We start from the raw sequence: 22,843 nt of genomic DNA, 5'->3' as shown, positions 1-22,843 counted from the left end.
ACCTCACACAAGTCTTCGCACCCGAGAGGAGCTCACAAAACTTCAGTGGACTTTTCTTCCTCATGCACCCTACAGCCCCGATCTCGCACCGTCGGATTTCCATATGTTTGGCCCAATGAAGGACGCAATCCGTGGGACGCACTACGCGGATGATGAAGAAGTTATTGATGCAGTACTACGTTGGCTCCGACATCGACCAGTGGAATGGTACCGTGCAGGCATACAGGCCCTCATTTTAAGGTGGCGTAAGGCCGTAGCATTGAATGGAGATTACGTTGAAAAATAGTGTTGTGTAGCTAAAAGATTGGGGAATAACCTGGTGTATTTCAATGCTGAATAAAACAACTCCTGTTTCAGAAAAAAAAATGTGTTGCATTACATATTGAACTGCCCTCGTAATAACCGTTTAAATTTTGTCGATTTGTTTGCGCTCTCTGTAGATTAGTTCAGACGTTCTTTGCACAACAGTTTTTAGCATGGATAGGGACTGCAACTGCTGTGTTCGGATGCAGGCTGAGTTGGCATCCCTTCGCTCCCAGCTTCAGGCAGTGTTGGCTTCGGTCACACAGCTTGAGGCTGTTGCCAATGGGCATCACTGTGGGGGTCGGGATGGGGGTTTGTCGGGGACGGCCAGCTCGTCCCACGCATCCCCCGATCGGACTACGACTGTGGTTGCCCAGGATACTGCCCGCATTGAGGCTGATCCCTCACCTGTGGTAGAGTGGGAGGTCGTCTCAAGGTGTGGCAGGGGCCGAAAGACATTCCGGAGGGCTGAACGGAAGGCCTCTCCAGTTTGTCTGACGAACCGGTTTCAGGCTCTGTCTCAGACTGATACTGATCTTCGGCCTGACATGGCTGCTTGCCCTGTTCCAGAGGTTGCCCCTCAGTCTGCAAGATCTGGGCGGTCGCAGAGGGTGGGCTTACTGGTAGTTGAGAGCTCCAACGTCAGGCGCGTAATGGGGCCCCTTAGGGAAATGGCAGCAAGAGAGGGGAAGAAAACCAATGTGCACTCCGTGTGCATACCGGGGGGAGTCATTCCAGATGTGGAAAGGGTCCTTCCGGATGCCATGAAGGGTACAGGGTGCACCCATCTGCAGGTGGTCGCTCATGTCGGCACCAATGATGTGTGTCGCTATGGATCGGAGGAAATCCTCTCTGGCTTCCGGCGGCTATCTCATTTGGTGAAGACTGCCAGTCTCGCTAGCGGGATGAAAGCAGAGCTCACCATCTGCAGCATCGTCGACAGGACTGACTGCGGACCTTTGGTACAGAGCCGAGTGGAGGGTCTGAATCAGAGGCTGAGACGGTACTGCGACCATGTGGGCTGCAGATTCCTCGACTTGCGCCATAAGGTGGTGAGGTTTCAGGTTCCGCTGGATAGGTCAGGAGTCCACTACAAGCAACAAGCGGCTACACGGGTAGCAGGGGTTGTGTGGCGTAGGTTGGGCGGTTTTTTAGGTTAGATGGCCTTGGGGAAGTACAGAAAGGGCAACAGCCTCAACGGGTGCGGGGCAAAGTCAGGACATGCGGGGACCAAGCAGCAATCGGTATTGTAATTGTCAACTGTCGAAGCTGCGTTGATAAAGTACCGGAACTTCAAGCGCTGATAGGAAGCACCGAAGATGAAATCGTTATAGGTACAGAAAGCCGGCTTAAGCCAGGGATAAATTCAGCCGAAATTTTTACAAAGGTACAGACGGTGTTTAGAAAGGATAGATTGCATGCAACCAGTGGTGGAGTGTTCGTCGCTGTAGTAGTTTATCCTGTAGTGAAGTAGAAGTGGATAGTTCCTGTGAATTATTATGGGTGGAGGTTACACTCAACAACCGAGCTAGGTTAATAATTGGCTCCTTTTACCTTCCTCCCGACTCAGCAGTATTAGTGGCAGAACAACTGAGAGAAAATTTGGAATACATTTCACATAAATTTTCTCAGCATGTTATAGTCTTAGGTGGAGATTTCAATTTACCAGATATAGACTGGGACACTCAGATGTTTAGGACGGGTGGTAGGGACAGAGCATCGAGTGACATTATACTGAGTGCACTATCCGAAAATTACCTCGAGCCATTAAAAAGAGAACCGACTCGTGGAGATAACATCTTGGACCTACTGATAACAAACAGACCTGAACTTTTCGACTCTGTATGTGCAGAACAGGGAATCAGTGATCATAAGGCCGTTGCAGCATCCCTGAATATGGAAGTTAATAGGAATATAAAAAAGGGAGAAAGGTTTATCTGTTTAGCAAGAGTAATAGAAGGCAGATTTCAGACTACCTAACAGATCAAAACGAAAATTTCTGTTCCGTCACTGGCAATGTTGAGTGTTTATGGAAAAAGTTGAAGGCAATCGTAAAATGCGTTTTAGACAGGTACGTGCCGAGTAAAACTGTGAGGGACGGGAAAAACCCACCGTGGTACAATAACAAAGTTAGGAAACTACTGCGAAAGCAAAGAGAGCTTCACTCCAAGTTTAAAAGCAGCCAAAACCTCTCAGACAAACAGAAGCTAAACGACGTCAAAGTTAGCGTAAGGAGGGCTATGCGTGAAGCTTTCAGTGAATTCGAAAGTAAAATTCTATGTACCGACTTGACAGAAATTCCTAGGAAGTTCTGGTCTTACGTTAAATCAGTAAGTGGCTCGAAACAGCATATCCAGACACTCCGGGATGATGATGGAATTGAACAGAGGATGACACGCGTAAAGCTGAAATACTAAACACCTTTTTCCAAAGCTGTTTCACAGAGGAAGACCGCACGGCAGTTCCTTTTCTAAATCCTCGCACAAACGAAAAAATGGCTGACATCGAAATAAGTGTCCAAGGAATAGAAAAGCAACTGGAATCACTAAACAGAGGAAAGTCCACTGGACCTGACGGGATACCAATTCGATTCTACACAGAGAACGCGAAAGAACTTGCCCCCCTTCTAACAACCGTGTACCGCAAGTCTCTAGAGGAACGGTGGGTTCCAAATGATTGGAAAAGAGCACAGGTAGTCCCAGTCTTCAAGAAGGGTCGTCGAGCAGATGCGCAAAACTATAGACCTATATCTCTGACGTCGATCTGTTGTAGAATTTTAGAACATGTTTTTTGCTCGAGTATCATGTCGTTTTTGGAAACCCAGAATCTACTATGTAGGAATCAACATGGATTCCGGAAACAGCGATCGTGTGAGACCCAACTCACTTTATTTGTTCATGAGACCCAGAAGATATTAGATACAGGCTCCCAGGTAGATGCTATTTTTCTTGACTTCCGGAAGGCGTTTGATACAGTTCCGCACTGTCGCCTGATAAACAAAGTAAGAAGAGCCTACGGAATATCAGACCAGCTGCGTGGCTGGATTGAAGAGTTTTTAGCAAACAGAACACAGCATGTTGTTATCAACGGAGAGACGTCTACAGGCGTTAAAGTAACGTCTGGCATGCCACAGGGGAGTGTTATGGGACCATTGCTTTTCAAAATATATATAAATGACCTAGTAGATAGTGTCGGAAGTTCCATGCGGCTTTTCGCGGATGATGCTGTAGTATACAGAGAAGTTGCAGCATTAGAAAATTGTAGCGAAATGCAGGAAGATCTGCAGCGGATAGGCACTTGGTGCGGGCAGTGGCAACTGTCCCTTAACATAGACAAATGTAATGTATTGCGAATACATAGAAGGAAGGATCCTTTATTGTATGATTATATGATAGCGGAACAAACACTGGTAGCAGTTACTTCTGTAAAATATCTGGGAGTATGCGTGCGGAACGATTTGAAGTGGAATGATCATATAAAATTAATTGTTGGTAAGGCGGGTACCAGGTTGAGATTCATTGGGAGAGTGCTTAGAAAATGTAGTCCATCAACAAAGGAGGTGGCTTACAAAACACTCGTTCGACCTATACTTGAGTATTGCTCATCAGTGTGGGATCCGTACCAGATCGGGTTGACGGAGGAGATAGAGAAGATCCAAAGAAGAGCGGCGCGTTTCGTCACAGGGTTATTTGGTAACCGTGATAGCGTTACGGAGATGTTTAGCAAACTCAAGTGGCAGACTCTGAAAGAGAGGCGCTCTGCATCGCGGTGTAGCTTGCTCGCCAGGTTTCGAGAGGGTGCGTTTCTGGATGAGGTATCGAATATATTGCTTCCCCCTACTTATACCTCCCGAGGAGATCACGAATGTAAAATTAGAGAGATTAGAGCGCGCATGGAGGCTTTCAGACAGTCGTTCTTCCCGCGAACCATACGCGACTGGAACAGGAACGGGAGGTAATGACAGTGGCACGTAAAGTGCCCTCCGCCACACACCGTTGGGTGGCTTGCGGAGTATAAATGTAGATGTAGATGTAGATGTAGATGTAGAGGGGTAGGAGAGTTGTTATGCTTTTCCATCAGTTGGTTAATGATAACATAACGGGACTTAGGGCAAGTGAGACCCAAACGTAGAGTGAAAATTGTTTAAATGGTGACAGTAGAGTGAAATTGGATTTTACTTAGGAGAAGCTTTATTTGTGGCGTCAGGGGGGGGGGGGGGGGAACCCAGTGGCCATCTTGAATTCTATAAGTGTCCTGACTGCGATAAGTAGGCATACACGTCTGAGCAAACAGTAGCTTGGGGGTAACATGTTAAGGAGGTCACCAGGCAACTTCAGGGTGGTTACTACGTGTAAAATAAGGTCATGTTTATGTATCCGCGGAAAAGCCAACAGGCGTCGACCTGCAGGGGATACAAACATCCTGAAGTCAGAGGAAAGCCCATCTTTGATTCCGTACTTAGCACAAGTGGCCTACATCCACAACATGAGAACGTATCATCTTGGAGTTCCCACCGATTTATACTTAGGACAACAGCCCTACTTTCAAAGCGATATCAGTGGCCATATACACAGCACAAGTGACCTACTTCCACCAGCAGAACTATGGACCTCCAGGGAGTTTTGGATTTCCTGCCGATTTATGCTTAGGATAACAGTGGTGTCATTGAAGTTGGGAGGCGAGAGCAGGGGAGAAACCTTTAGCGCATTTGGGCTATTTTCAGTTTCCCACCATTTTATACATAGGACAATAGGCCTGTGTCGGAGGAGATATTGGTAGGGGTAGGAATGATGAAATTCGATGACTCATCGAGAACATCGTAGGTGATCTCCTTCGCGCCAGAACGGCTACAGTAGCCCTACCGGCTTTATGACGCAGTTCTACTTGCTGATCGTAGCCAGGTTTACAACTGGTGCTTGACTCTTAACGAGTTAGCCGGGCGAGTGCGGCGATAGCTCTATGGCACGACTTACATACATACGTGTTTCGCAAGTGCCAGTAAGTAACGAGGTCAATATTATTCGCTACCACGCTACAACGTGCAAGTTACCCTCGTTATGTTAATTGTGGAATGATATATGGGGGCTCCATTATCGCTATCTGGAGCTTTAGACATACGCGGTTTGACAAGGACGAGCACAGTAATAGAGGGAAGGGAAACGTGCTTATTACAGCTGACTAAATCGGCTTGCAGACATAAGCTTTCTTCAACATCACTTGACCAGCTGACAACTGATTAACGACTGTGCTTCATTGTGCTGCAAGCACTTTGTAGCAGTTTCATTATCTGGTATAATAATCCATCGCTGTAGCCCGACCTATAAGAAAGCACAGATGAATAATGAAATCGATAGCAACCGCAATGACATAGCAGTTAAATGAGCAATACTTTCAGACTCAGTTGGCGGTACAACGAGATATGTTTATAGTGCTACTCCGTACCTGTGAAAATTGAATCTAGGGTACGAGACTTCGGAACGATTGTTACATGGTTAATTTGTCGTTCAGTTTTAAGACGCAGTCAGTAAAAAGAAAATCTCACTCATAAAGGTTTATCCCTGCTCAGTAATTGAGGGGTTAGCTGTCTCACTCGCCCATGAAGGACTTGTGGTCGATTCCTGGAATTGACAAAGATTTTTACCTTATGCTAGGACTAGATCTAGGAGGACAGACGAGAAGCTAGCTGAAGGGGAGGTACTGGTTCCTGATTGTAGATAGGGAGAAGAGTGCTCAGTACTCCGTACTAACGTCCATTCGACGACAAAGACGTCGATCAGGTTTATATAGGATTAGGGAAAGAACTATTACTATTGACACGAGTTCAAAATGTTAGTTGGAGAAGAGTGATGCCCGTGTATGAAAATCTGCTGCCATGATCTAAGTCTTCATGAGTAAACAATCATTCAGCAGCCCTTTCCGAACTAATTTCCAGACGATTTTCTCATCCCTAGGTAGGAGGGGAGTGAGATCCACACGCGCAAGACTCCTTCCGTAACCTATGTCTTAATGAGCAAACAATCATATAACACCAGTTCCCAAAATAATTTCCAGATGGTTTTCTTACCCCTTAAACAAAGATAATATAGCCATAGTCACAGTTGGATAAAAGAAGTCACAGTTTATCTCTTTCATAATAAGTGAGCACTCAGTAGAATGTCTCGTATTACTATTCATTCTTTATAGAGCAATTTTATTCTCGGTATTGAAATCAGTTAAAACACTGTGGCAAAGATGTATTTGCGATAGTTCACATAATTTACACAGTTACAGTCTTTGTAACGTAATGCTCATATTTAACGTTGGTTTGTATGATTACAGTGTAACTTACCAACGATTTTGTTGTACACTTCCATAATTTATTATGCCTTTGTACTTCAGACAGCAACTTTAACGTTATATCTTTGCTACTTTCAATCTTTGGAACTAATGATTTGTTATCGTAAAGCTGGGCCACTCTTTGCATTTGTTTATGATAACATGTCGTGCCCTAAACTTGGAATGGTAGTTATTAGACCGATAATTAGTGAATTGCCGATGACATTGTAATTCTGTCAGAGGCAGCAAAGGACCTGGAAGAACGGTTGTACGGAATGGACAGTGTCTTGAAAGGAGGATATAAGATGAAGATCACCAAAAATAAAACGAGGATAATGGAATGTAGTCTAATTAAATCGGGTGATGCTGAGGGAATCAGATTAGGAAATGAGAGAATTAAGGTAGTAAATGAGTTTTGCTATTTGGGGAGCAAAATAACTGATGATGGTGCTACAGAAGAATGCTGAAGATTAGATGGGTAGATCAGATAACTAATGACGAGGTATTGAATAGAATTGGGGAGAACAGAAATTTGTGGCACAACTTGACTAGAAGAAGGGATCGGTTGGTAGGACATATTCTGAGACACCAAGGGATCACCAATTTAGTATTGGAGGGCAGCGTGGAGGGTAAAAATCGTAGAGGGAGACCAAGAGATGAATACACTTAACAGATTCAGAAGGATGTAGGTTGCAATAGGTACTGGGAGATGAAGAAGCTTGCACAGGATAGAGTACCATGGAGAGCTGCATCAAACCAGTCTCTGGACTGAAGACCACAATAACAACAATTAGCGAATTGTACATTACATGCACACTACACTCGCAATACAGCAAAAGTTAAGAAAGTTACAACAGAAATAGCCCAGGAATACGCGTCGGCGGCCGGAGTGGCCGCGCGGTTCTAGGCGCTACAGTATGGAACCGAGCGACCGCTACGGTCGCAGGTTCGAATCCTGCCTCGGGCATGGATGTATGTGATGTCCTTAATTTAGTTAGGTTTAATTAGTTCTAAGTTCTAGGCGACTGATGACCTCAGAAGTTAAGTCGCATAGTGCTCAGAGCCATTTGAAGTTTTTGAATACACGGCACGTAAGTTTTAACCAAATTCTATATTAATCAACTTTAAGACGATTCTCCATATGATTATTCAAATTACATATCTTTTCAATATGTTTCCTGAATTTGAAATGAAAGTTGTTTGTTGTAGAGCACCAAACACTTAATATCCACAAAGCGAGGTTTGGCATGAAAGTTTCTGAGAGTCATTTGATGACGAATTAAAAACAGATAGATTTTTCATGTTATACTGGTGTCTGAGTTCAGTATAGAAGTTATACAGCCAATAGATAATATGAAAAGGACAGATCCAAAGAGGTGAAATGTCTGAAGATTCTGTATTAAATGTTTGGCTTGAGGAAATTTGTTGAGATTTTTTTTTTTCATGTAAGAGGCTCTGTCGTGCATGATATTGCACGACGTAACAAACCCTAGAAAACGACACAAAAGTAGTTACCCTTGAGCGTTTTTATTTGTAATGCACACACAGTAAACTTGAAAATACAAAGGAATGACGAATTTTCTTACAAGCGTTTTCTTACAAGCGTTACGCTGTTCTCAGAGTACGGTTTCAATTTGTATTCATCAAGGACATAAAAGTTCAATCTACAGCCGTATTCCTTGTCTGAGGTTCCTTATCACAGGAAAATCTGTCAGAAAATCGCTTGAATTTTGTTGTCTTTTTATGTCTTAATAGTCCGTGCATTACTGCTCCGACGAAGAGACGAGCAAGAGGCGCGTGTTTTACAGTGAATCACGCGATTACTGAATATTAACACTGTATGTATTCACAAGATTCAGATGTAGTTATTACAGCAAGAAGCGTGTTTTCGCTTTAACTGAGAAGATCGTAAGAATATTTGCGTACACAGCATCACATGAAATATAATAATGTTTTCCTATTTGTCTTAAAAAATACTTTGTTGATCCACGTGCTAATTGAAACAACATTGGAACTAAAACAAAGACACAAAATAGACAATTCTACCACCGCTAAGCAATATATATAGACTTTTTACAACTGACTATTTTTCGTTATTAATTGCTCAAATAAAACTGATTCAGTACTACAGAGAAATTTCACTACGTTTGTACATACTACAGTTTCTCTTTTTTATAACTAAATGTTTTACAATCTCTTATGAATCCGTCATTTTCTTTGCTAGAAATATGTAACCTTTTATAAAATTGTCATTTTCTGAGATTAAAACAGGTGAATTTCTTTTAAACTACGATATGTGTTACATTTATTTTATAAGATTATTACTTATTTTGAGATTTGACAATTCCCCACTCGTTTTAAACGATTATACATTGTGTATTGCGTACGATATACTTTTACTGAATAGCAGTATTTTCATATAAATTTTTGTAGTGTTTCCATACAACTAACGATGAAGTATGCTATGCCGCTGCGGAATTATTAATCGCAAAATTACGTATTTGAATTTTAAATAAGAGAAACAATCTCTTATTGTCAACCCAAAACCTGTTTATCAGTGTACTGAAATACAGAAAATCCGAGAATATAGGTCATTAACTACAAGTTACGCAGGTATTGCACCGTTTACGAAACGACATTTCTTCTGCCTTAGCTGTCACTTAAGGTAATTACTTTTAACTGGTAGGAAATGTGATCTAAAGTCCATACGCTGGAAGGATGGCGTAGTTGAGCAACAGTTTTTGACCCGATGCCTCGAACCGGATCTGGCTCAGCGCACGCACGTCTCGAATGGCCGAGTGCCAACTTCCCGACATTTGCTGTGTTCATAGTGATGTGGTGTAGCTGGGCGTACTGGCGGCCGCCATTACCACCGTATTGTTTTGCAGGCAGTTATAGCGTTGTTGTAAGGACACCCCCCCCCCCCCGCCCTGCTCCCCATTCTCCTTCCTTGATATCGACTCATAACAGGTTCCACAACCAAACATTGTCTCGAAATTTGGTAGAAAATCCGAAGAAATTCTGGTCGTACGTAAAGTACACAAGCTGCAAGACGCAGTCAATACCTTCGCTGCGCAGCGCCGATAGTACTGTTACCGACGACTGTGCCGCTAAAGAGGAGTTACTGAACGCAGTTTTCCGAAATTCCTTCACCAGGTAAGACGAATGGAATATCCCAGAATTTGAAACACAAACAGCTGCTAGCATGAGTTTCTTAGGAGTAGATACCTTAGGGGTTGCGAAGCAACTCAAATCTCTTGATACGGGCAAGTCTTCAGGTCCAGATTGTATACCGATTAGGTTCCTTTCAAATTACGCTGATATAATAGCTCCCTACTTAGCAATCATATACAAACGCTCGCTCACCGATAGATCTGTACCTACAGATTGGAAAATTGCGCAGGTCGCACCAGTGTTTAAGAAGGCTAGTAGGAGTAATCCATCGAACTACAGACCTACACTCCTGGAAATTGAAATAAGAACACCGTGAATTCATTGTCCCAGGAAGGGGAAACTTTATTGACACATTCCTGGGGTCAGATACATCACATGATCACACTGACAGAACCACAGGTACATAGACACAGGCAACAGAGCATGCACAATGTCGGCACTAGTACAGTGTATATCCACCTTTCGCAGCAATGCAGGCTGCTATTCTCCCATGGAGACGATCGTAGAGATGCTGGATGTAGTCCTGTGGAACGGCTTGCCATGCCATTTCCACCTGGCGCCTCAGTTGGACCAGCGTTCGTGCTGGACGTGCAGACCGCGTGAGACGACGCTTCATCCAGTCTCAAACATGCTCAATGGGGGACAGATCCGGAGATCTTGCTAGCCAGGGTAGTTGACTTACACCTTCTAGAGCACGTTGGGTGGCACGGGATACATGCGGACGTGCATTGTCCTGTTGGAACAGCAAGTTCCCTTGCCGGTCTAGGAATGGTAGAACGATGGGTTCGATGACGGTTTGGATGTACCGTGCACTATTCAGTGTCCCCTCGACGATCACCAGTGGTGTACGGCCAGTGTAGGAGATCGCTCCCCACACCATGATGCCGGGTGTTGGCCCTGTGTGCCTCGGTCGTATGCAGTCCTGATTGTGGCGCTCACCTGCACGGCGCCAAACACGCATACGACCATCATTGGCACCAAGGCAGAAGCGACTCTCATCGCTGAAGACGACACGTCTCCATTCGTCCCTCCATTCACGCCTGTCGCGACACCACTGGAGGCGGGCTGCACGATGTTGGGGCGTGAGCGGAAGACGGCCTAACAGTGTGCGGGACCGTAGCCCAGCTTCATGGAGACGGTTGCGAATGGTCCTCGCCGATACCCCAGGAGTAACAGTGTCCCTAATTTGCTGGGAAGTTGCGGTGCGGTCCCCTACGGCACTGCGTAGGATCCTACGGTCTTGGCGTGCATCCGTGCGTCGCTGCGGTCCGGTCCCAGGTCGACGGGCACGTGCACCTTCCGCCGACCACTGGCGACAACATCGATGTACTGTGGAGACCTCACGCCCCACGTGTTGAGCAATTCGGCGGTACGTCCACCCGGCCTCCCGCATGCCCACTATACGCCCTCGCTCAAAGTCCGTCAACTGCACATACGGTTCACGTCCACGCTGTCGCGGCATGCTACCAGTGTTAAAGACTGCGATGGAGCTCCGTATGCCACGGCAAACTGGCTGACACTGACGGCGGCGGTGCACAAATACTGCGCAGCTAGCGCCATTCGACGGCCAACACCGCGGTTCCTGGTGTGTCCACTGTGCCGTGCGTGTGATCATTGCTTGTACAGCCCTCTCGCAGTGTCCGGAGCAAGTATGGTGGGTCTGACACACCGGTGTCAATGTGTTCTTTTTTCCATTTCCAGGAGTGTATATCATTGACGTCGGTTGGCAGTAGGGTTTTGGACCATATACTGTATTCAAACATTATGAATCACCTCGAAGGGAACGATATATTGATACGTAATCAGCATGGTTTCAGAAAACATCGTTCTTGTGCAACGCAGCTAGCTGTTTATTCGCACGAAGTAATGGCCGATATCGACAGGGGATCTCAAGTTGATTCCGTATTTCTAGATTTCCGGAAAGCTTTTGACACCGTTCCTCACAAGCGACTTCTAATCAAGCTGCGGGCCTATGGGGTATCGTCTCAGTTGTGCGACTGGATTCGTGATTTCCTGTTAGGAAGGTCGCAGTTCGTACTAATAGACGGCAAATCATCGAGTAAAACTGAAGTGTGTTCCCCAGGGAAGCGTCCTGGGACTCTGCTGTTCCTGATCTATATAAATGACCTGAGTGACAATCTGAGCAGTTCTCTTAGGTTTTTCGCAGCTGATGCTGTAATTTACCGTCTAGTAAGGTCATCCGAAGACCAGTATCAGTTGCAAAGCGATTTAGAAAAGATTGCTGTATGGTGTGCCAGGTGGCAGTTGACGCTAAATAACGAAAAGTGTGAGGTGATTGACATGAATTCCAAAAGAAATCGTTGGAATTCGATTACTCGATAAATAGTACAGTTATGAAGGCTGTCAATTCAACTAAGTACCTGGGTGTTAAAATTAGGAACAACTTCAGTTGGAAAGACGACATATATAATATTGTGGGGAAGGCGAGCCAAAGGTTGCGTTTCATTGGCAGGACACTTAGAAGATGCAACAAGTTCACTAAAGAGGCAGCTTACACCACACTCGTTCGTCCTCTGTTAGAATATTGCTGCGCGGTGTGGGATCCTTACCAGGTGGGATTGACGGAGGACATCGAAAGGGTGCAAAAAAGGGCAGCTCGTATTGTATTATCACGTAATAGGGGAGAGAGTGTGGCAGATATGATACGCGAGTTGGGATGGAAGTCATTAAAGCAAAGACATTTTTCGTCGCGGCGAGATCTATTTACGAAGTTTCAGTCACCAACTTTCTCTTCCGAAGGCGAAAATATTTTGTTGACCCCAACCTACATATGTATGAATGGTCATCAAAATAAAATAAGAGAAATCAGAGCTCGAACAGAAAGGTTTAGGTGTTCGTTTTTCCCGCGCGCTGCTCGGGGGTGGAATGGTAGAGAGATAGTATGATTGCGGTTCGATGAACCCTCTGCCAAGCACTTAAATGTGAATTGCAGAGTAATCATGTAGATGTAGATCTGCTTGAAATCCTCCGATGATTCACAAGTAGAAGAAATGAACTGCTCGTCAATCGAGTGAACGAACTGATGCGTGCATCTGGCATTATCACACAATGATTTTGTTACTAAAACTTAATTCGTGCCAGCTTCGAACATTATTAAGTGATTTACCAACATATTTTTAATATCATCACACTATCAAAGATGAGATGAAAAAATATGAAAACAGAACATCAATGTGACATCTCGTTAGTGTAAACTGCTGTATAATATACAGAAACAATGAAGAAGCAGTGGACGGAGGGAAGTTTGGGTTTATAAAAGGCAACCGTAATAAAGCAAAAAAGGCAGTTCTGGCTCCACATTTACTAAAGGAAGTGATATAAAGATACACCAAACGAAAAATAATTCTGCATAAAATAGAAAGACTTTTCACGTGTGAAGTGGAAAAGAGGTATGCGATTTCCTGAGTTAATTGTTGTAAAATGTGGAAAGGTAAGAGTAAAATGCGAGTTTGTGTTACAGAGTTTGTAAGGAAGGATCCTTAAATATCAGCTACTTGTAGTTACATGTGCCTTGGCGAGAAATTTCTGAAACTGTGTAACTGGAGCATAAAGTTCTTTGGGAATGAATTGTGGTCTGTGTGAAAACAAGAAAAGAAATAACCTTTTGCCCACGTTGAACTAAATATTTGTACTTCATGTACGTGTATATGTGCTTAATTACTGCGTATTTAATGTATACTGATTCGGATCTTGCGGTGTAGCGGTGAAGCGCTCGACTGGAAACCAAGCGGTCGCCGGATCGAATTCCAGTACGGCCTTGGATTTTTCAGTCTGCGTGTTAACCTAGCCCTCATCTCTCAACGAAGTAAGGAGTAGCCACAAACGACATGTGGTTCGTATTCCACGTTAAAGTGCAGGTTCTATTTGCCCTACTGGATAACTGTGGCGTCCAACTGAAAGACCTGCATCAGGCCAGCGAGCCGTATGAAATTACTATTATTAATGCACATTGAAGGGTGGCTGCTTTTATTCTGAATATACTTTTGTGATAAAATAAATTCTATGCATATACGCCAAATTAACAGGCGGTGGCGGGGGTGGGAGTGGAGGTCGGGGAAGGTTATGAAACATGTTTTTACTAAGCGTATAATCTTAGGTCGGGTTCTCTAGACAAAAACGAGGTTTTATGCTCTGCTTACATCATTTTCATGGTATACTGACCGTGTGTTGATTGTCTGACCTTGTGAGACTGAATAAGCCCGAAAATGTATTATTACTGATTATAAGCGCAACGGATAACACGGATATGTTAACATAAAAGTGTAGTGGTGGGTGACATCTCAAGCAAAGGCCTGTGGTTCATTATCATAAAACAATTTGAGTCCCCATCTAAGAACATTAACATGAAAATCGCGTCGTCGGAGTGGCATAAGCATGTGCAAACGGATCTACATCGGACTCCTGCCATGTATCAAGAAAAGAAGAGGTTACTTATCATTCTTTATTTAAGAACGCGAAACATGGATTTGCAGTCGATATTCGTAAGGGAAGAAACATGAAGGTTCTAACATATTCGCAAAATTCACCAAAAAGGGTGTTTCATTCTTATCCGTATTTCGAGGAACGTACTGAAACACAGGATCCCCTGGAAGTTATGATAGAACAATAAGTAACGGACGCAAGTATACTATCGTGTGGGTTGCTATACTCACATTCAAGACGTATGTGGAATGAATAAGATAGGGGAAAGACAACAGGCAAAACTTGCACACATTCACGTAACCAGGCATACTAGGTTGCTGCAAGTGATATTAAGTCCCATAAACCACAACAATTAAACCCGTCAGAGCGTAAGCAAATAGGACATAGGCACGTTGCAGACCCGGTACCTTGGTAGCCAAAGTGGGTTAAAAGCTACAAATGGGAAATGAAAACAATTTATTTACATGTTTAGGTAGCCATTAGACAGGTATTCACCACTAGACCTCAACCGAAGAGTGAGCTATCCGCTGAGTTCCAAGATAGAGAAAACATTTAAGCTCACTATGAAGTATCTAAAGAAGGGCATTGCGAAATGATGAAAATAGATCGCTGATGGCCTTTGCCTTACATTTAAACAGTTCTGAGTGAAGCCGATCTGATTCTGAAATCATATGGTAGTCTAACGAACAAAGAACCAAAGTTTCAATATACAGGATTATTGGGTAAAAAATATGGATAATTTCGACACAATGATTTGCAAAAGTTTCATGAGTAGATACATAAATGAATTAGTAGCTAAATGACTCATCTAAGTCGAGCACAAGAAATTGTGCGTACACGTGATTGCACTGTGTACTAAACCAAATCCGTCCTACTAAACTGCACTCTGTGGGTGAAAGTAAATTAAACTAGTCATTCTAGTCACAAATCACCTTCCCTAATGCAACACTGCTGAAAGAAATGCATTAAGCAGCACTACGTACTGAAATTAGTCCAGTACCTAACACCAATTCCCAAAACAAGGAAGCTCTACAGAGCAAGCAGTTCTTTATACGCTCCTGGAAATTGAAATAAGAACACCGTGAATTCATTGTCCCAGGAAGGGGAAACTTTATTGACACATTCCTGGGGTCAGATACATCACATGATCACACTGACAGAACCACAGGCACATAGACACAGGCAACAGAGCATGCACAATGTCGGCACTAGTACAGTGTATATCCACCTTTCGCAGCAATGCAGGCTGCTATTCTCCCATGGAGACGATCGTAGAGATGCTGGATGTAGTCCTGTGGAACGGCTTGCCATTTCCACCTGGCGCCTCAGTTGGACCAGCGTTCGTGCTGGACGTGCAGACCGCGTGAGACGACGCTTCATCCAGTCCCAAACATGCTCAATGGGGGACAGATCCGGAGATCTTGCTGGCCAGGGTAGTTGACTTACACCTTCTAGAGCACGTTGGGTGGCACGGGATACATGCGGACGTGCATTGTCCTGTTGGAACAGCAAGTTCCCTTGCCGGTCTAGGAGTGGTAGAACGATGGGTTCGATGACGGTTTGGATGTTCCGTGCACTGTTCAGTGTCCCCTCGACGATCACCAGTGGTGTACGGCCAGTGTAGGAGATCGCTCCCCACACCATGATGCCGGGCGTTGGCCCTGTGTGCCTCGGTCGTATGCAGTCCTGATTGTGGCGCTCACCTGCACGGCGCCAAACACGCATACGACCATCATTGGCACCAAGGCAGAAGCGACTCTCATCGCTGAAGACGACACGTCTCCATTCGTCCCTCCATTCACGCCTGTCGCGACACCACTGGAGGCGGGCTGCACGATGTTGGGGCGTGAGCGGAAGACGGCCTAACGGTGTGCGGGACCGTAGCCCAGCTTCATGGAGACGGTTGCGAATGGTCCTCGCCGATACCCCAGGAGCAACAGTGTCCCTAATTTGCTGGGAAGTTGCGGTGCGGTCCCCTACGGCACTGCGTAGGATCCTACGGTCTTGGCGTGCATCCGTGCGTCGCTGCGGTCCGGTCCCAGGTCGACGGGCACGTGCACCTTCCGCCGACCACTGGCGACAACATCGATGTACTGTGGAGACCTCACGCCCCACGTGTTGAGCAATTCGGCGGTACGTCCACCCGGCCTCCCGCATGCCCACTATACGCCCTCGCTCAAAGTCCGTCAACTGCACATACGGTTCACGTCCACGCTGTCGCGGCATGCTACCAGTGTTAAAGACTGCGATGGAGCTCCGTATGCCACGGCAAACTGGCTGACACTGACGGCGGCGGTGCACAAATGCTGCGTAGCTAGCGCCATTCGACGGCCAACACCGCGGTTTCTGGTGTGTCCGCTGTGCCGTGCGTGTGATCATTGCTTGTACAGCCCTCTCGCAGTGTCCGGAGCAAGTATGGTGGGTCTGACACACCGGTGTCAATGTGTTCTTTTTTCCATTTCCAGGAGTGTATTTAAGCAACCGGAAGCAAAGTGTGATCCCACTTGCCGTTTTGGCGCGTGATGTCTTAACAGCGGAGAATCGATCCAATTACCTGAAAAGGTGAACAACCTCTGACCAGTGACATTCAGCGGAAAAAGGTACATCTCTTGGCCTGTGATAAGTTCTCTACTACACTCGACCGCAAGATTACAGTTAGGTTGGCAAAACTCATACTGCTGTTATCCCTGGTTCCCTGCTGGACTTCCAAAATTAACTCACTCACACGTTAAGCCATTCAGAATGGGTCAGCGGAAAGGATGTGGAACAAATTACTATACATAATAAATAATCTTCCAACTCATCCGTCCTCCATTGGCTCGTATGGAGACGAAATACTAACGTACGGTGTGAATTTCTTGTTTTGAGAACACTCGGAAATACTGAATTGAATACTCTTTTGAAATGGGACTACAGTACAATTTCAGTTTGTGCTTCGTTAAATGTTGGAAGCGGCCATCAGTATTCTGTCTTTTTATTGTCACTGATTTATGTACTTGGGTCATCATAGGCTACTTTTCATCATCATAGAATACTTTTGAGGAGCCTTTGTACTAGTTTTCATTGCAGATGGCCAATGCCTCTGCTACGCCGATCTTCTTCTTCATGTGCCGTCTCCTCTAAGAAGGTTGGCTGTCATCATGGCAATTTCTGATCTTGATTTGGCCGATCTAAGGAGTTCTGACGTTGAACAGTTGTACCAATTTTTTAAATTGTCAATCCAGGATGTCCGTCTTCTACCCCTCGTTCTCTTCCCACAAATTTTCCCTTCTAGTATTATTCGCAATATTTTGTAATTTACTCCCCTAATAACATGGCCTAAATATTGTAGCTTCCTTACTTTAATAGTTTTAATTAATTCTTTTTCCTTTCCCATTCTTCTTAGGACATCTTGATTAGTAATCCTCGACACCCAACTAATTCTAAGTATTCTTCTATATGCCCACAGTTCAAAAGCTTCTAAACTGTTCATGTCCTTCTTTTTCAATGTCCACGCTTCCATTCCGTATAATAATTTTGAGAATACATAGCATCTTAGCAACCTCATTTTTGTGTTTAAACAAATGTCTCTCGAACAGAATGCATTTTTCATCTTATTAAAGATACTTCTGGCCTGTCCTATTCTCGATTTAATTTCTTCTGAGCTTTCAATCTCCTCATTTACAATTGTTCCGAGATATTTAAATTTACGTACTTGATCGACTCTTTCCCTATTGCTTGTAAGATTTTCTTGTTGGTGTGTTTTAGATATCACCATGAACTTAGTCTTGCTTACGTTAAGAGTCAAGCCAAATTCTTCACTTTTTTCTGCGACTTTGTCAAGAAGTAATTGTAGATCTTTGAGGTTTCCAGCTAGTAGTACAGTGTCATCAGCAAACCTAACATTGTTAATGTTTAGCCCATTCACTTTAATGCCAGCTATTTCATTTGATAGAGCTGCCTGGATTATGTCTTCTGAATACATATTAAACAATAAGGGTGAGAGAACGCAACCTTGTCTCACACCCCTCTTTATTTCTATATCATTCGATAATTCATTTTCTACCTTCACGGTTGCGGTTTGATTGTAGTAGAGGTTGTATATAATGCGGATGTCTTTCTTATCAAGTGTTTTCTTTTCTAACAATTCTATGAGATGATCATGACGAACTTTGTCAAATGCTTTATTATAATCCAGAAAGCACACATATAGTGGCTGGTTAACCTCCATACATCGTTGCGCTAATATGTTAAAAGCAAACAATGCTTCTCTTGTACCGAGGGAACTTCTAAAACCGAATTGTGTTTCACTTATACCTTCTTCTACTTTTTTGTATATTCGTTGGTGTATAACTTTTAGAAATATCTTTAAGGTGTGACTCATTAAGCTTATTGTACGGTGATCATTACAAGTTTTGGCATTAGCCTTTTTGGGTAATGTAACAAAGGTAGATGTCAACCAATCCCTAGGAATAATTCCCGAATTATAAATATCATTAAACAATTGTACAAATATATCTATATGGTCTATTCCTATGAGTTTCAGGATGTCATTTGGTATCTTATCCGGTCCAGGGGCTTTTCCTGTCTTCGATTTGTTGATAACATGTAATATTTCTTCTTTCGATATGCTTGGTCCTCGTTCTCCAATCATGTTATCATAAAATTTTTGATCTTTCCTTGTGTCTTCAAATAGTTCTTTGACATATTCTGTCCACCTGTCCAGTTTACCTTTAACATCAGGAATTATTTTGTCATTTTTATCTAACAATAAACTTGTACTTTTCTTTTTATTAAGTCCAGCTAAATCTTTAACTTTTTTGTGTAAGTTGAAACTATCATGTCTTGTTTCATAACTCTCAATTTCAGAGCATTGTTCCTTGTACCATTCTTCTTTTGCTCGCCGTGTTTCTTTTCGTATTTCTGCATGTAATCTTTTATACTCACTTTCATCTCTATTTTTAAGTATTCTTCTTTGTTCCATCAATTGTAATATCTTCTCTGTCATCCACTTCTTTTTCATGTCGTCGTGTTTGGTCACCATTGTGTTTTTACATGCATTATTTAATGTGTCTTTTATAAGTTCCCATTTGCCATCAATATCTTCTGTTTGATTATTCTTTATCCTAACTAATTCCTTATTAATCTCTTCAGAAGTCTTTTGTTTAGTCAAGGGGTCTCTTAGAATAGTTGTATTTATATAGTCCTTCTTTTGTTTCTTTTGTATGGCTTTCAGTTTCACATGGAACTTTGCTACTAAGAGGTTATGATCAGAAAATATATCAGCTCCCGGATATGTTTTCACACCATGAATAGAATTTTTGTACCTCTTGTTTATAAGTATGAAATCAATTTGATTTCTGCAAACTTCTTCATTACAGTCTCTTGGTGATTTCCAAGTATAAAGTCTTCGTTTTGGGAGTTTAAAAAATGTGTTTGTAATAGACAGATTGTTTTCCTGGCAAAATTGTGACAGCAAATCTCCTCTTTCATTTCTTGTTCCTAAACCAAAAGGTCCAATAAGATCACCTTCACTTCCTTCACCTATTTTGGCATTAAAATCTCCCATGATGATAATAATGTCTCTGCTTTTTGAAGTTCCTATTGCTTGTGTTAATTCTTCATAAAATTTTCCTATTTCTTCTTGGTCTTTGTCGGCTGTTGGAGCATAGATTTGGATTAAATTAATATTTGTTTGTTTCGTTTGTAAATGTAGACTGATTACTCTATCTGAGACTGGTAAAATGCTTTTGACAGATTTACTAGCATACTCATCTAAAATTATTCCTACCCCATTCCTGTGCTGGCTATCAGAATTTCCCGAGTAATATACTTTCATGTTGTCAATGGTCATTTCTCCTGAGTCAGGCCATCTTGTTTCACTTACACCCAAAATATTAATTTTTAGACGTTTCATTTCTTGTATAGCATTATTTACTTTGCCTGGTTGGTATAATGATCTTACATTCCAAGTTGCTATTGTTGCATTATTTTTGTATTTACTTGTGGCATTGTTCAAGGCTCTCCCCCCCCCCCCCCCCGGAGATCCGAGTGGGGGAGTTGAAACTCCGGATAATTTGACATTGAACTCTGCCATGATGAGTTTTCCTGGGGATATCCATTGGATCTTTAATGCTGTGGTTTCCCGTTGCCTTCAGCATCCTATGCCGTTGACCACCCTTGGTAATTCTTCCGTCTTTAGGAGTGATTTCTCGCTCCAAGGACAAGAGGGTGCCCTTGCTCTACCAGCTCATCCGCCCTCTAGAAGGTCGTTGACTTAGTAGAGGGTTCTCCTTATCCCGGGAGAAACTCGGTCGCCAGAGCCTCGTTAGCGTAGCAGGGGATACCACGTGCCGGCGAGGTTGACATTTGTGTGGGAGAGGCTATTGGTGACGCATCCCCACATAATACTGACCTCTAATTGTTCATCGATGCATATTTTCTGCTTTTCTCGATCGACTTTTAATATCAACGCGGCATTTTTATCGCTCTTACGGAAACGAAATGCTTTCAGCGCCTCTTTTACGTCGTCCTCTATGTCACACACTTTCACGTTATGCGACATTTTCGTCTGTTTTGTAGTCCTAATAGAAATACGACCAATGCCACAGCTACTGTATGAAAATGCAATCGAAACAAACCGTAAACACCCAAACGTCAAAAACCTTTCGTGCTGCCCACAAACACACAATCTGCTACGCCGATAATAAACGCGAAATTAATGAAAGGAGTTGTTGCATATAAAATGGTGCTATAACACTCCGATGCCACAATGAAAATAAATAACTTTCGGTAATTACTTCGGAAAACAAAAATGCTTTACTGAAAAATGAATGCGAAAGCCAATGTCACTATAATGTGGAATAGCATAACGTAGATTTTTTTTTCATCCTATTGGATGTCCACCAACGTACATCGTATGCCAATGCTCCAGCTTCATCTGGGTCTTCATTTTTTACAGTTGTTGCCATTTTCGAAAATATAGTCGTAGACTTGTCAAGTAAATGGTATGTATTAACGGTGACAAATGCTCACGGATATGACAGCATGGACAGGAAAAGAAATACAGAAATCTAAAATGGCTGGAATACTCTTCATAAGCTACATTAGGTGTTCTAGTTTAAGCTTCCGATTTATCTGAAACCCAAAGTTTACAACTCGTATTATCAGTTATGTCTTACGATATCGAATGAAGAATACTATTAAATGATGATACTGCTCAAAAACTTTGAAAAAAGAAGGTTGCTTTTGTGCGAATTTTGGTGGAAACAGGAAAAGAACAAAAATTAGGATCCGCAAGCAGTGTGGAATAGATTATGTGACTGTGGCTTATATCATTTGGTAAAGACGCAAGAGTGGAACTTTTGCGCCTTATGAATAGTTCTGAAGGGGCGTGTCACGTAACAATTCCTAATATTATTTCGGTTAACATGTTTGCGGGATGACGATACTTATATTGTATCAACAGAAAAAAAAACTATTTTTATTGTCTGCACTTCTGAAAAAGCAGAGTCTTGGAAAAATTAATATCTGTAACCCCTGATGTTAAACTGGTACTTGTTCTACGATAATTATAATTGACCTGTCGAGGAAGATGCAACACTAAATTTTCTTCGTCATCTTGTTCCGTCATTGAAACGCTATGGATGTAAATGTACTGGATGTACGAGTGTAATCCCAAAAGTAAGGTCTCCTATTTTTTTTTGTTATGAGGAGTGCATTACGCGGTCTGTGCTAACATGCGTACGTCACTCCGAGGCGCTCAGTCTTGGCTTGGCAGCCGTTGAGAATGGAGCTCCCGTTGGATGTTACCGCCAAGTGCGAATTGTGTGTAGTTATTCGGTTTTTGAACGCAAAGGGCACTGCGCCGATTGAAATCCATCGCCAGTTGACGGAAGTGTATGGTGAGTCGTGCAAGGATGTCAAAAATGTTCGTAAGTGGTGTAGAGAATTTGCAGTTGGTCGGACCGAAATTCACCACGAACAAAGGAGCGGGAGACCGTCAATTTCTAGGGAGACAGTGTTGAAAATTGAGCAAAGCATGCGTGAAGATTGGCGGATCACACTGGATTATCTCTGCACGTTGGTTCCTGAGGTTTCCCGAAGCACCTCTCACAGAATTTTAACGTAAACATTGAACTACCGAAAGGTGTGCGCAAGATGGGTGCCACGCATGCTAACCGAGGACCACACGCGGCAACGAGTTGATGCTTCCCGCGCTTTTCTACACCGCCTTGCAGCCGAACAGGACAACTATCTGGACTCAGTTGTCACGGGTGACGAAACCTGGGTATACCACTTTACACCTGAGACCAAGCAACAATCACGCCAGTGGCATCCATCTTTCGCCAAAGCCGCGGAAATTCAAACAAATAGTCTGCCGGTGAAGTCATGACAACCGTTTTTCGGATTCTGAAAGGGGTATTGTTGGTCGACTTTATGCCTACTGGGACCAAAATTAACGCAACAGGTACTGTGAGACTGAAAAAACTCAAAGGGGCAATTCAGAACCGGAAAAGAGGAATGGTTCAAATGGCTCTGAGCACTATGGGACTCAACTGCTGTGGTCATTAGTCCCCTAAGGACATCACACACATCCATTCCCGAGGCAGGATTCGAACCTGCGACC

The sequence above is a fragment of the Schistocerca nitens genome, chromosome 7, assembly GCF_023898315.1.
Source record: "Schistocerca nitens isolate TAMUIC-IGC-003100 chromosome 7, iqSchNite1.1, whole genome shotgun sequence".
Lineage (NCBI taxonomy): Eukaryota > Metazoa > Arthropoda > Insecta > Orthoptera > Acrididae > Schistocerca > Schistocerca nitens.
This window is presented reverse-complemented; position numbering follows the sequence as displayed.